The sequence below is a fragment of the Capricornis sumatraensis genome, chromosome 6 (genome assembly GCF_032405125.1).
Source record: "Capricornis sumatraensis isolate serow.1 chromosome 6, serow.2, whole genome shotgun sequence".
NCBI lineage: Eukaryota > Metazoa > Chordata > Mammalia > Artiodactyla > Bovidae > Capricornis > Capricornis sumatraensis.
In genome coordinates this window covers 101,713,836-101,725,228 of record NC_091074.1, presented here as the reverse complement: position 1 = coordinate 101,725,228, position 11,393 = coordinate 101,713,836, and the positions used below count along the sequence as shown (strand labels likewise).

Below are 11,393 nucleotides of genomic sequence, written 5' to 3'. Positions count from 1 at the left end.
AAGTCAGGAAGGTTGATTCCTCCAGTTCCATTCTTCTTTCTCAAGACTGCTTTGGTTATTTGGGGTCTTTTGTGAAACCATATGAATTGTGAAATTTTTTATTGTAGTTCTGTGAAAAATGTTATTGGTAATTTGATAGAGATCGCATTGAATCTGCAGATTGCATTTGATAATATGGTCATTTTCACAATATTGATTCTTCTTACCCAGGAACATGGAATATCTCTCCTGTTTATGTATTCTTTTATTTCTTTCATCAGTGTCTTTTAATTTACTGTGTACAGTTCTTTTGTCTCCTTCAGTTCAGTTCAGTTCAATCGCTCAGTCGTGTCCGACTCTTTGCGACCCCATGAATTGCAGCACTCCAGGCCTCCCTGTCCATCACCAACTCCCAGAGTTCACTTAGGTAAGTTTATTTCCAGGTATTTAATTCTTTTCGGTGTGATGGTGAATGGAGTTGATTTCTTAATTGCTCTTTCTGATTTTTAATTTTTAGTATACAGAAATGCAAGTGATTTTTGTGTATTGATTTTGTATCCTGCACTTTTGCTAATTTCACTAATTAGCTCTACCAATTTTCTGATGCTATTTTTAGAGTTTTCTGTGTACAGTATCATGTCATCTGCTAACAGTGAAAGCTTTAATTCTTTTCCAATATGGATTCATTTTATTTATATTTTTATTCTCTGATTGCTGTAGCTAGGACTTCCAGAACTATTCTAAATAATAGTGGTGAAAGTGGACACCTTTGTCTTGTTCCTGATCTTAGGGGGAATGCTTTCAGTTTTTCACCATTGAGAATAATGCTTGTTGTAAGCTTATCATATATAGCTTTTACTATGTTGAGGTAGGTTCCCTCTATGTTCATTTTTTGAAGAGTTTTAATCATAAATGGTGCTGAAATTTGTCAAAGGCTTTTTCTGCACCTTTTGAGATTATCATATGGTTTTTATCTTTTAATTTCTTAATATGGTGCATCACACTCTTTGATTGGCATATATGGAAGAATCCTTGCATTCTTGAAATAAATCCAACTTGATCATGGTGTATGAGCTTTTTGATGTGTCACTGAATTCTGTTTGCTAAAATTTTGTTAGAGATTTTTGCATCTGTGTTCATCAGTGGCATTGGCCTTCAGTTTTCTTTTTGTATGTTGTCTTTGTCTGGTTTTGGTTTCAGAGTTATGGTGGCCTCATAGACTGAGTTTGGAAGTGTTCCTTCCTCTGCAATTTTTTGAAAGAGTTTTAGGATAGGCATTAGTTCTTCTCTAAATGATTGATAGAATTCTCCTGTGAAGACATATGGCCCTGGACTTTTGTATTTTGGGAAATTTTTGATCACAGCTTCAATTTCAATGCTTATAATTGGATTGGTCATAATTTATATTTCTTCCTGGTTCAGTTTGGAAGATTGAACTTTTCTAAGACTGTGTCCATTTTTTCCAGGTTATCCATTTGAGTGCTAGTTGTTCATGATAATCTCTTACAATCCTTTGTATTTCTGCATTGCCTGTTGTAACCACTTCTTTTTCAGTTCTAATTTTGTTGATTTGATTCTTCTCTCTTTTTTTTTTTTTGATGAATCTGGCTGAAAGTTTGTCAATTTTGTTTATCGTGTCAAAGAACCAGATTTAGTTTTATTAATCTTTATTATTGTTTCTTTCATTTCTTTTTCATTTATTTCTGCTTGGATCTTTTTAATTTCTTTTCTTCTACTAATTTTGTTTTTGTTGTTGTTGTTGTTCTTTTTCCAGTTGTATTAGGTATAAAATTATGTTGTCTATTCAATTTTTTTCTTGTTTCTTGAGGTAAGATTGTATTGCTACAAACTACCCTCTTAGAACTGCTTTGGCTGTATCCCATAGGTTTTGAGTTGTCATGTTTTCAATGTCATTTTTTTCTAGAAGTTTTCTGATTTCCCATTTGATTTCTTCAGTAACCTATTGGTCATTTAGAAATGTGTTGTTAATCTCCATGTGTTTGTGTTTCTTACATTTTTTGTTGTTGTAATTGATATCTAATCTCATAGCATTGTGGTCGGAGAAGATGCTTGATATAATTTCTTTTTTTTTTTTTTTTAATTTACTGAGGCTTGATTTGTGACCCAAGATGTAGTCTATCCTGGAGAATATTCCATGTGCACTTGAGAAGGTGTATTCTTCTGCATTAAGATGGAATGTCTTGAAGATGTCAATGAGATCCATATCATCTAAATATCATTTAAGATTCATGTTTCTTTATTAATATTCTGTTTTGATCATCTGTCCATTGGTGTGAGTGGGGTGTTAAAGTCTCCTACTATTATTGTGTTACTGTCAATTTCTCCTTTTATGTCTGTTACTGTTTGTCTTACTTATTGAGGTGCTTCTCTGTTGGATGCATAGATATTTACAATTGTTATTCCTTCCTCTAATATGGATCCTTTGATTATTATGTAGTGTCCTTCCTTATCTCTTTTAATATTTATTTTTTTCCATTTCTATAATTTTATTTATTTATTTTTTAATAAAAATTATTTATTTTAATTGGAAGTTAACTAATTTACAATATTGTGTTGGTTTTGCCATACATCAACATGAATCCGCCACAGGGATACACATGTTCCCCATCATGAACCCCCCTCCCTCTTCCGTCCCCTTTCAGTTCAGTTCAGTCACTCAGTCATGTCTGACTCTTTGTGACCCCATGAATGGCAGCACGCCAGGCCTCCCTGTCCATCACCAACTCCCAGAGTTCACTCAGATTCACGCCCATCGAGTCAGTGATGCCATCCATCCATCTCATCCTCTGTCGTTCCCTTCTCATCCTGCCCCCAATCCCTCCAGTATCAGAGTGTTTTCCAATAAGTCAACTCTTTGCATGAGGTGGCCAAAGTACTGGAGTTTCAGCTTTAGCATCATTCCTTCCAAAGAAATCCCAGGGTGATATCCTTCAGAACGGACTGGTTGGATCTCCTTGCAGTCCAAGGGACTCTCAAGAGTCTTCTCCAACACCACAGTTCAAAAGCATCAATTCTTCAGTGCTCAGCTTTCTTCACAGTCCAACTCTCACATCCATACATGACTAGGAAAACCACAGCCTTGACTAGACGTACCTTAGTCGGCAAAGTAATATCTCTGCTTTTGAATATGCTATCTAGGTTGGTCATAACTTTCCTTCCAAGGAGTAAGAGTCTTTTAATTTCATGGCTGCAATCACCATCTGCAGTGATTTTGGAGCCCCTCAAAATAAAGTCTGACACTGTTTCCACTCTTTCCCATCTATTTCCCATGAAGTTATGGGACCAGATGCCATGATCTTCGTTTTCTGAATGTTGAGATTTAAGTCAACTTTTTCACTCTCCTCTTTCACTTTCACCAACAGGCTTTTAAGTTCCTCTTCACCTTCTGCCATAAGGGTGGTGTCATCTGCATCTGAGGTTATTGATATTTCTCCTGGCAATCTTGATTCCAACTTGTGTTTCTTCCAGTCCAGCGTTTCTCATGATGTACTCTGCATAGAAGTGAAATAAGCAGGGTGACAATATACAGCCTTGACGTACTCCTTTTCCTATTTGGAACCAGTCTGTTCCATGTCCAGTTCTAACTGTTGCTTCCTGACCTGCATACAGATTTCTCAAGAGGCAGGTCAGGTGGTCTGGTATTCCCATCTCTCTCAGAATTTTCCACAGTTTATTGGGATCCACACAGTCAAAGGCTTTGGCACAATCAATAAAGCAGAAAGAGATATTTTTCTGGAACTCTCTTGCTTTTTCCGTGATCCAGCAGATGTTGGCAATTTGATCTCTGGTTCCTCTGCCTTTTCTAAAAGCAGCTTGAACATCTGGAAGTTCATGGTTCATGTATTGCTGAATGCTGGCTTGGAGAATTTTGAGCATTACTTTACTAGCGTGTGAGATGAGTGCAATTGTGTGGTAGTTTGAGGATTCTTTGGCATTGCCTTCCTTTTGAATTGGAATGAAGACTGACATTTTCCTGTCCTGTGGCCACTGCTGAGTTTTCCAAATTTGCTGGCATATTGAATGCAGCACTTTCACAGCATCATCTTTCAGGATTTGAAATAGCTCAACTGGAATGCCATCACCTCCACTAGCTTTGTTTGTAGTGATGTTTTCTAAGGCCCACTTTACTTCACATTCCAAGATGTCTGGCTCTAGAAGAGTGATCACACCATCGTGATTATATGGGTCGTGAAGATCTTTTTTTGTACAGTTCTGTGTATTCCTGCCACCTCCTCTTAATATCTTCTGCTTCTGTTAGGTCCATACCATTTCTGTCCTTTATTGAGCCCATCTTTGCATGAAATGTTCCCTTGGTATCTCTAATTTTCTTGAAGAGATCTCTAGTCTTTCACGTTCTGTTCTTTTCCTCTATTTCTTTGCATATATTGCTTAAGAAGGCTTTCTTATCTCTTTTTGCTATTCTTTGAAATTTTGCATTCAGATGCTTATATCTTTCCTTTTCTCCTTTGCTTTTCGCTTCTCTTCTTTTCAAAGCTATTTGTACCATCCTTCTAATCTTTATTTTAAGCTATTTTGTCTGATATGAGAATTGCTACTCCAGTTTTCATTTGCTTCCCATTTTCATGGAATATATTTTTTCTCTCACTTTCTATCTATATGTGTTTTTAGGTCTGAAGTGGGTTTCTTGTAGACGGTATATATATGGGTCTTGCTTTTGTATTCATTCAGCCAGCCTGGGTCTTTTGATTTGAACAGTTGATTCATTTATATTTAAATTAATTATTGATATATATGTTCCTACTGCCATTTTCTTAATTGTCTCATGTAGATTTTGTAGATGTTTTGCTTCTCTTATATATCATGGCTATATAAGTCCCTATAACATTTGTTGTAAAGCTGGTTTGGTGGTCCTGAATTCTCTTAACTTTTGCTCATCTGAAAAGCTTTTTATTTCTCCATCAATTTTGAATGAGATCCTTGCTGGGTACTGTAATCTTGGTTGTAGGTTTTTCCCTTCCAACACTCTAAATATATCCTGCCATTCTCTTTTGGGCTGCAGAATTTCTGCTGAAAGATCAGCTATTAAGTGTATGGGATTTCCCTTATATGTTACTTGTTTCTTTTCCCTTACTGCTCTTGATACTCTTTCTTTGTGTTGAGTGTTTCTTAGTTTTATTAGTATGTGTCTTGGCAAGTTTCTCCTTGGGTTTATCCTGTATGAGACTCTTTGTGCCTCTTGGATATCATTGACTATTTCCTTTTCCATGTTGGGGAAATTTTCAACTATAATATCTTCAAAAAATTTTTCATGCCCTTTCTGTTTTCTTCTTCTTCTGGGAGCTCTATAATTCGAATGTTGGTGTGTTTGATATTGTCCCAGAAGTCTCTGAGACTATCCTCAGTTCTTTTTGTTCTACTTTATTCTGTTCTTCAGAAGTTATTTCCACCATTTTATCTTTCAGCTTACTGATTCATTCTTCTGCCTCATATATTCTGCTATTGATTCCTTCTAAAGTATTTTTTATTTCAGTAATTGTGCTGTTTTTCTATGTAAGCTTATTCTTTAATCCTTCTATAACATTGTTAATTGATTAATTTTCTCCACTTTTTTTCAAGGTTTTTGATCATCTTTACTATCATTATTCTGAATTCTTTTTTGCTGTAGTTTACCTATTTCCTCTTCATCTATTTGGACTTCTGTGTTTCCAGTTTGTTCCTTCATTTGTGTATTTCTCTGCCTTTTCATTATATATATATATTTTGACTTATTGTGTATGAGGTTTCCTTTTCCTAGGCTTCAAGGTTGAATTCTTTCTTCCTTTTGGTTTCTGCCCTCCCAAGATTGGTCCAGTGGTTTGTGTAGGCTTTGTATAGGGTGAGATTTATCCTGAAGTTTTGTTTGTTTTTCCTCTAATGGATAAGGCTGAGTGATGTGGTAATCCTGTCTGCTGATGATTAAGTTTGTATTTTTGTTATTGTTTAGATAAAGCATCCTGCACAGCATGCTACTGGTGGTTGGATGATGCTGGGTCTTGTATTCTAGTGGCTTCCATTGTGTGAGTTCTCTTTGATACTCCCTAGAGTTAGTTCTCTGGTAGTCTAGGGTCTTGGAGTTGGTGCTCCCACTCCAAAGCCTCAGAGCTAGATATCTTGAAGCCAGAGTGAATGCTGAATGCCCTGGATCCAGATCATGTTCCTTGGTACTAGGCTTCCTTCATATTTTCCTAGTTATCTGTGTTGGAGGAAAACTGTCTGAAGCAAGTTCATGGAGTGACATCTCACTGAGTAGGGCCTTAACTTTTTAAAATTGTGAATCACTATTTTACACACTTGAAACTTGTATAATAGTATAAATCAATTATACCTTAGTCAAAAAAATCTCTAAAGAGAAATCTTGTGATGTAGAGGTTAAACACATAGACTCTGTAATTGGAGAGTCATGGCGCAATCCTGACTGTTAAACTTGTAATCAATTTGAAAGAGTGCAAATCACCTTTCTGTCCCTTAATTTCCTTACCCATCTAATGATGATATCTGCTTCAGAGTAGTTTTATGTTGAATAAAAAATTGTCTCTTACACATTTAATGCTGTGTTTGAGATTATTTTTATGCTAGTTAGTTTTTATCCTTTTTCTTTCCAGCAGCAGGAGAATAGAAAATTCACATATCTGAGTTGAGTTCTTTTACCTACTGAATCAGCACAATAGTTGGAACAACCTATTCTCATGGGTTATCCCTGTTTTGTACCATGGTGCACTTCTCCAATAGATTTCCCTTTACTTAGTCGCTCTTCCCAAAATTATTGTTCAAGCCTGTACTTAATTTTTATTGACCATTGGGAGATATTTTATTGAAGAGTACTATATGCTGCTGTTATTATTTAGTCATTGAGTTGAGTCCAGCTATTTTGCCAGTCCTTGGACTGTATCCCACCAGCCTCCTCTGTTCTTGAGCTTTCCTAGGCAAAATATTGGAGTGGGTTGCCATTTCCTTCCCCAAGCGATCTTCCCAACCCAGGAACATAACCTGCTTCTCCTGTGCTGGCAGGTGGATTCTTTGCCACTGAACCACCAGGGAAGCCTTAATATATGCTATTACTATTCAAAAAAAAGTTCTTCAAATGTCTCTGAGTAATTCTCACTAACTATTAATAATCATGATGTGTTAATTATATCATTTCCTGTCTTTGATTCCCATCCCCCCCCCCAAGGGCTATATTTACTTTCCTTAGGTGTTTCTGTAAAATCTAAATTTCTCACTTAATTTTTAAAATTAATTTTTTTGTGTGTGTCAGTGTTTTTATTTCCAGGCCATGCCCTGTGTGATATATTTTAGGAGTTATTTAGCAACTCGATGTGTTTTTCTGACTTAGTGATAGAAGATAATTGCTTTACAGTAAAAAAGTAATTAAAATTTACTGAGCATCTGTCAACAGTTCATTTCAGATTTAAACAAACAAAAATAAGAAAAAAATATGATATTTGGAAGCCAAGTAATATTGCAAGAATAAACATCTAAAAAGTGGTGGGTCCAAAATCAGGACACACAGTTTATATATTGCACTATGTTTAAATCTCCCTTTGTTACTTCTATACATATAACTTTTTTCTCAAATTATTCCTTTATGATATATATATATATATATATATATATATATATATATATATATATATATATATATATAATTTCATACCTTCAGAGCTGTCTTATGTTTAACATGATAATACTGTGTATTGAAACCATTCAGGAGAAAAATATATATATATATATATATATATATATATAATCAGTGGCTGTGGAGTGACTTTACCCCTCTGTGTTTCTCTTGTTTAATTTTAAATGTTGAACTGTGTGAGTGGCAGTGTGAGGACGAGCTTCACTTACCTCAGAATAATTGGTATGGAGTGGTTCTTTGCTCATTCATTGGAGGCATTCATTGTAATTCACTGGAGGCATGACTTACTACACAATGTGAGGGACCCAAGAAAAAAAAAAAAAAAGAAGGCTCTGCTGGGGGCAAGACATCAGTTTCCTTTTCCCTAGACTCCACCACCCTGACACTTTCAGTCTCCCAAATGGATTGCAACATCCATGAGGGATGTACTAAGAGTCTGGAGGTGAGAAGCCCTCATTAAGTCCCCCCTTGAAAGCACCATGGAGCTGTCTGGACGAGTCAGGGATGGGCAGCAACTTATCTAGGCCCAGATGCTGCAGGGTTCTCATTTAAATTTGACCCTTCCCATTCCCATTCTGCATTTTTTGATAGGATTTATTTATAAAACACACAAAGATAAAATTTCAAAACAATGATTACAGAATATTCAACTCCAAGTAGAGCACACAATTTTGAGTGCTAAACCCTATGCAAGTTCACTGGTCCATGAAGCCAAATTTGATGAGAAGAATTTATGGAGTTAAACACTGTTCTTTTGGACCGATTATACTGGTATCCATAACTTACCCTGATTTCTGCTTATGAAAATTAAGAGAGCTAAACATTTCTTTAGTATATACCCACCTGGGGCCTTAAGCTCAGATTATAGGACTGGAAACTTGTTGTGAAGATAACTGCTTAAATAGGAACACTGGAGGATACTCAGAAAAAAAAAAAAAAAAGACAGAAACAGTGAAAGAAAATTATATTCTAGGTCAAGTCAATAGCATGATAAAAACACCAAGAAAGGAAATGTAAACCAAATTTTGGGGGTAAAAAGAACATTGACATATATTGTTGAATTAAGGAAGAGAGGTAAAATAATAGTGGGAATCAGATTGAAAAAATAAATTGTTTTGGTTATACATCATTTTCACTCAAAGACTATTTGAAACTCAAAAGTGATCTACTAAAGGGAATTATATGGCCTGATATTAATTGGTTGATATAGATTTCAGTTTTATTGACAAGATTTTGTGTTTTGTTTTGTTTTCTCTCTTAGCCTATATTAATAACTACCATTGTGGCTGGACTGACCTTATAGTTCTCATTATGATTTCAAGACACCCTCCAGTAACATCATCAAGAAACTTTGAAACAATAAAGGTTGATTAATTATAATGAAAATGAAAGTCATTCAGTTGTGTCTGATTCTGCAACATGAGCCCACCAGACTCCTCTGTCCATGGAATTCTCCAGGCAAGAATACTGGAATATGTAGGCCATTTTCTTCTCCAAGGGATCTTCCCAACCTAGGGATTGAACTCAGGTTTCCCACATTTCAGGTAGATTCTTTACCACTGAGCCACCAGGGAAACCCAAAGTGTTAGTCAGTCAGTCAGGAGGCCCACCAGGCTCCTCTATCCATGGAATTCTCCAGGAAAGAATAATAGAGTGGGTAGCCCTTCCCTTCTCCAGGAATCTTCCTGACCCCGGAATCAAACTCAGGTCTCCCACATTGCAGGCAGACTCTTTACCATTGAGGCACCAAGGAAACCCTGATTAATTATAAGACCTAGAAAATACGCAATGCAACTGGAGTCACACAGCAGGGAGTTGGGAATGGGAAATGCGGAGAGTGAAGGAGAATCAGAGCTAGAGCAGGTAAAAGAGTGCACTAGTCTGAGGTTCTGCTTTTACTGAGGATGAAGGTAATAGTCTAGAAGTTTTGTGGGCTCATTATTGCTGAATTTAAAACAAAAGTGGTAATTTAAAGTGTGGGGGCAAAATAAAAAGTGGCCCAAATGATCAGTTATGGAAATCAACCAGGATTTATAAAAAAATAAGCCTCAGTGCTGAGAAGTGGCTTGGTACTTTATTTAGTCAAGTTTCTGGGGATGTAGATATTTATTCTAGATAGCTGACTTTGGAGTAGATAGCCCTTGAAATGGTTGTCTCAGCAATCAAAGTTTAAGCTAGGCACTTTCATCAAAAGAAAAGAAAAGAAAAGAAAATGCTCATTTTGGCAGCACATATACTAAAATTGGAATGATACAGAGATTAGCATGGCCCCTGTTCTAGGATGAAGCACAAATTCATGAATCATTTCATATTTTTTCAAGGCAAGATCCTCTATGACCCACCTCCTAGAGTAACACAAATAAAAACAAAAGTAAATGAGTGGGACCAGAATTAAACTTAAACACTTTTGCACAGCAAAGGAAACTATAGTGAAGTCACTCGGTCATGTCCAACTGTTTGCGATCCCATGGACTATAGTCTACCAGGGTTCTCTGTCCATGGGATTTTCCAGGCAAGAGTACTGGAGTGAGTTGCCATTTCCTTCTCCAGAGGATCTTCCTGGCCCAGAGATTGAACCCAGGTCTCCTGCACTGCAGGCAGATGCTTTGCCCTCTGAGTCACCAGGGAAGCAAGGTGAAAAGACAACCCTCAGAATGGAAGAAAATAATAGTAAATGAAAAAAACTGATAAAGGATTAATTTCCAAAATATATAAGCAGCTCATACAACTCAATACCAGAAAAACAACCCAATCAAAAAGTGGGAAAAAGACCTAAACAGACATTGCTTTAAAGAAGACATTCAGATGGCTAACAAACACCTGAAAGGATGCTCAACATCACTCATTATTAGAGAAATGCAAATCAAAACTACAATGAGATATCACCTCACACTGGTCAGAAAGGCCATCATAAAAAATCTGCAAACAATAAATGCTGGAGAAGGTATGGAGAAAAGGGAACACTCTTGCACTGTTGATGGGAATGTAAATTGATACAGCCACTATAGAAGATGGTATCGAGATTCCTTAAAAAACTAGGAATAAAACTACCACATGACCCAGCAATCCCAGTCCTAGGCATATACTCTAACGAGACCAAAATTGAAAAAGACATATGTATCCCATTGTTCATTGCAGCACTATTTACAATAGCTAGAACATGGAAGCAACCTAGATGTCCATTAATAGATGAATGGATAAAGAAGTGGTGGCATATATACCCAATGGAATATTACTCAGCAATAAGAAGAAGGAACACATTTGAGTCAGTTCTAATGAGGTGGATGAACCTAGAACCTATTATACAGAGTGAAGTGAGTTAGAAACAGAAAGATAAATACTGTATGATAACACATATATATGGAATCTAGAAAAATGGTACTAAAGAATTTATTTACAGGGCAGCAATGGAGAAATAGCCATAAAGAATATACTTATGGACATGGGGAGAGAGGAGGAGAGGGTGAAATGTATGAAAAATGTAACATGGAAACATATTACCATATGTAAAATAGATAGCCAATGGAAATTTGCTGTATGGCTCAGGAAACTCAAACAGGCACTCTGTATCAACCTAGAAGGGTGGAATGGGGAGGGAGATAGGAGGGACATTCAGGAAGGAGGGTATATATGTATACCTATGGCAGATTCATGTTGAGGTTTGACAGCAAAGAACAAAATTCTGTAAAGAAATTATCCTTCAATAAAAAATTAATTAATTTAAAAAATACATGATTTACATTCTACTAATAATGGT

General features: G+C 36.2%; 1 non-coding gene across 1 annotated transcript; it reads left to right on the top strand.

Moving 5' to 3' along the window:
• Window positions 1-9,848: 9,848 nt before the first annotated feature.
• Window positions 9,849-9,952, top strand: LOC138081611 (U6 spliceosomal RNA). Its single transcript, XR_011145058.1, has one exon. It is a non-coding gene; the product is annotated as a U6 spliceosomal RNA (small nuclear RNA).
• The last annotated feature ends 1,441 nt before the right edge of the window (window positions 9,953-11,393 follow it).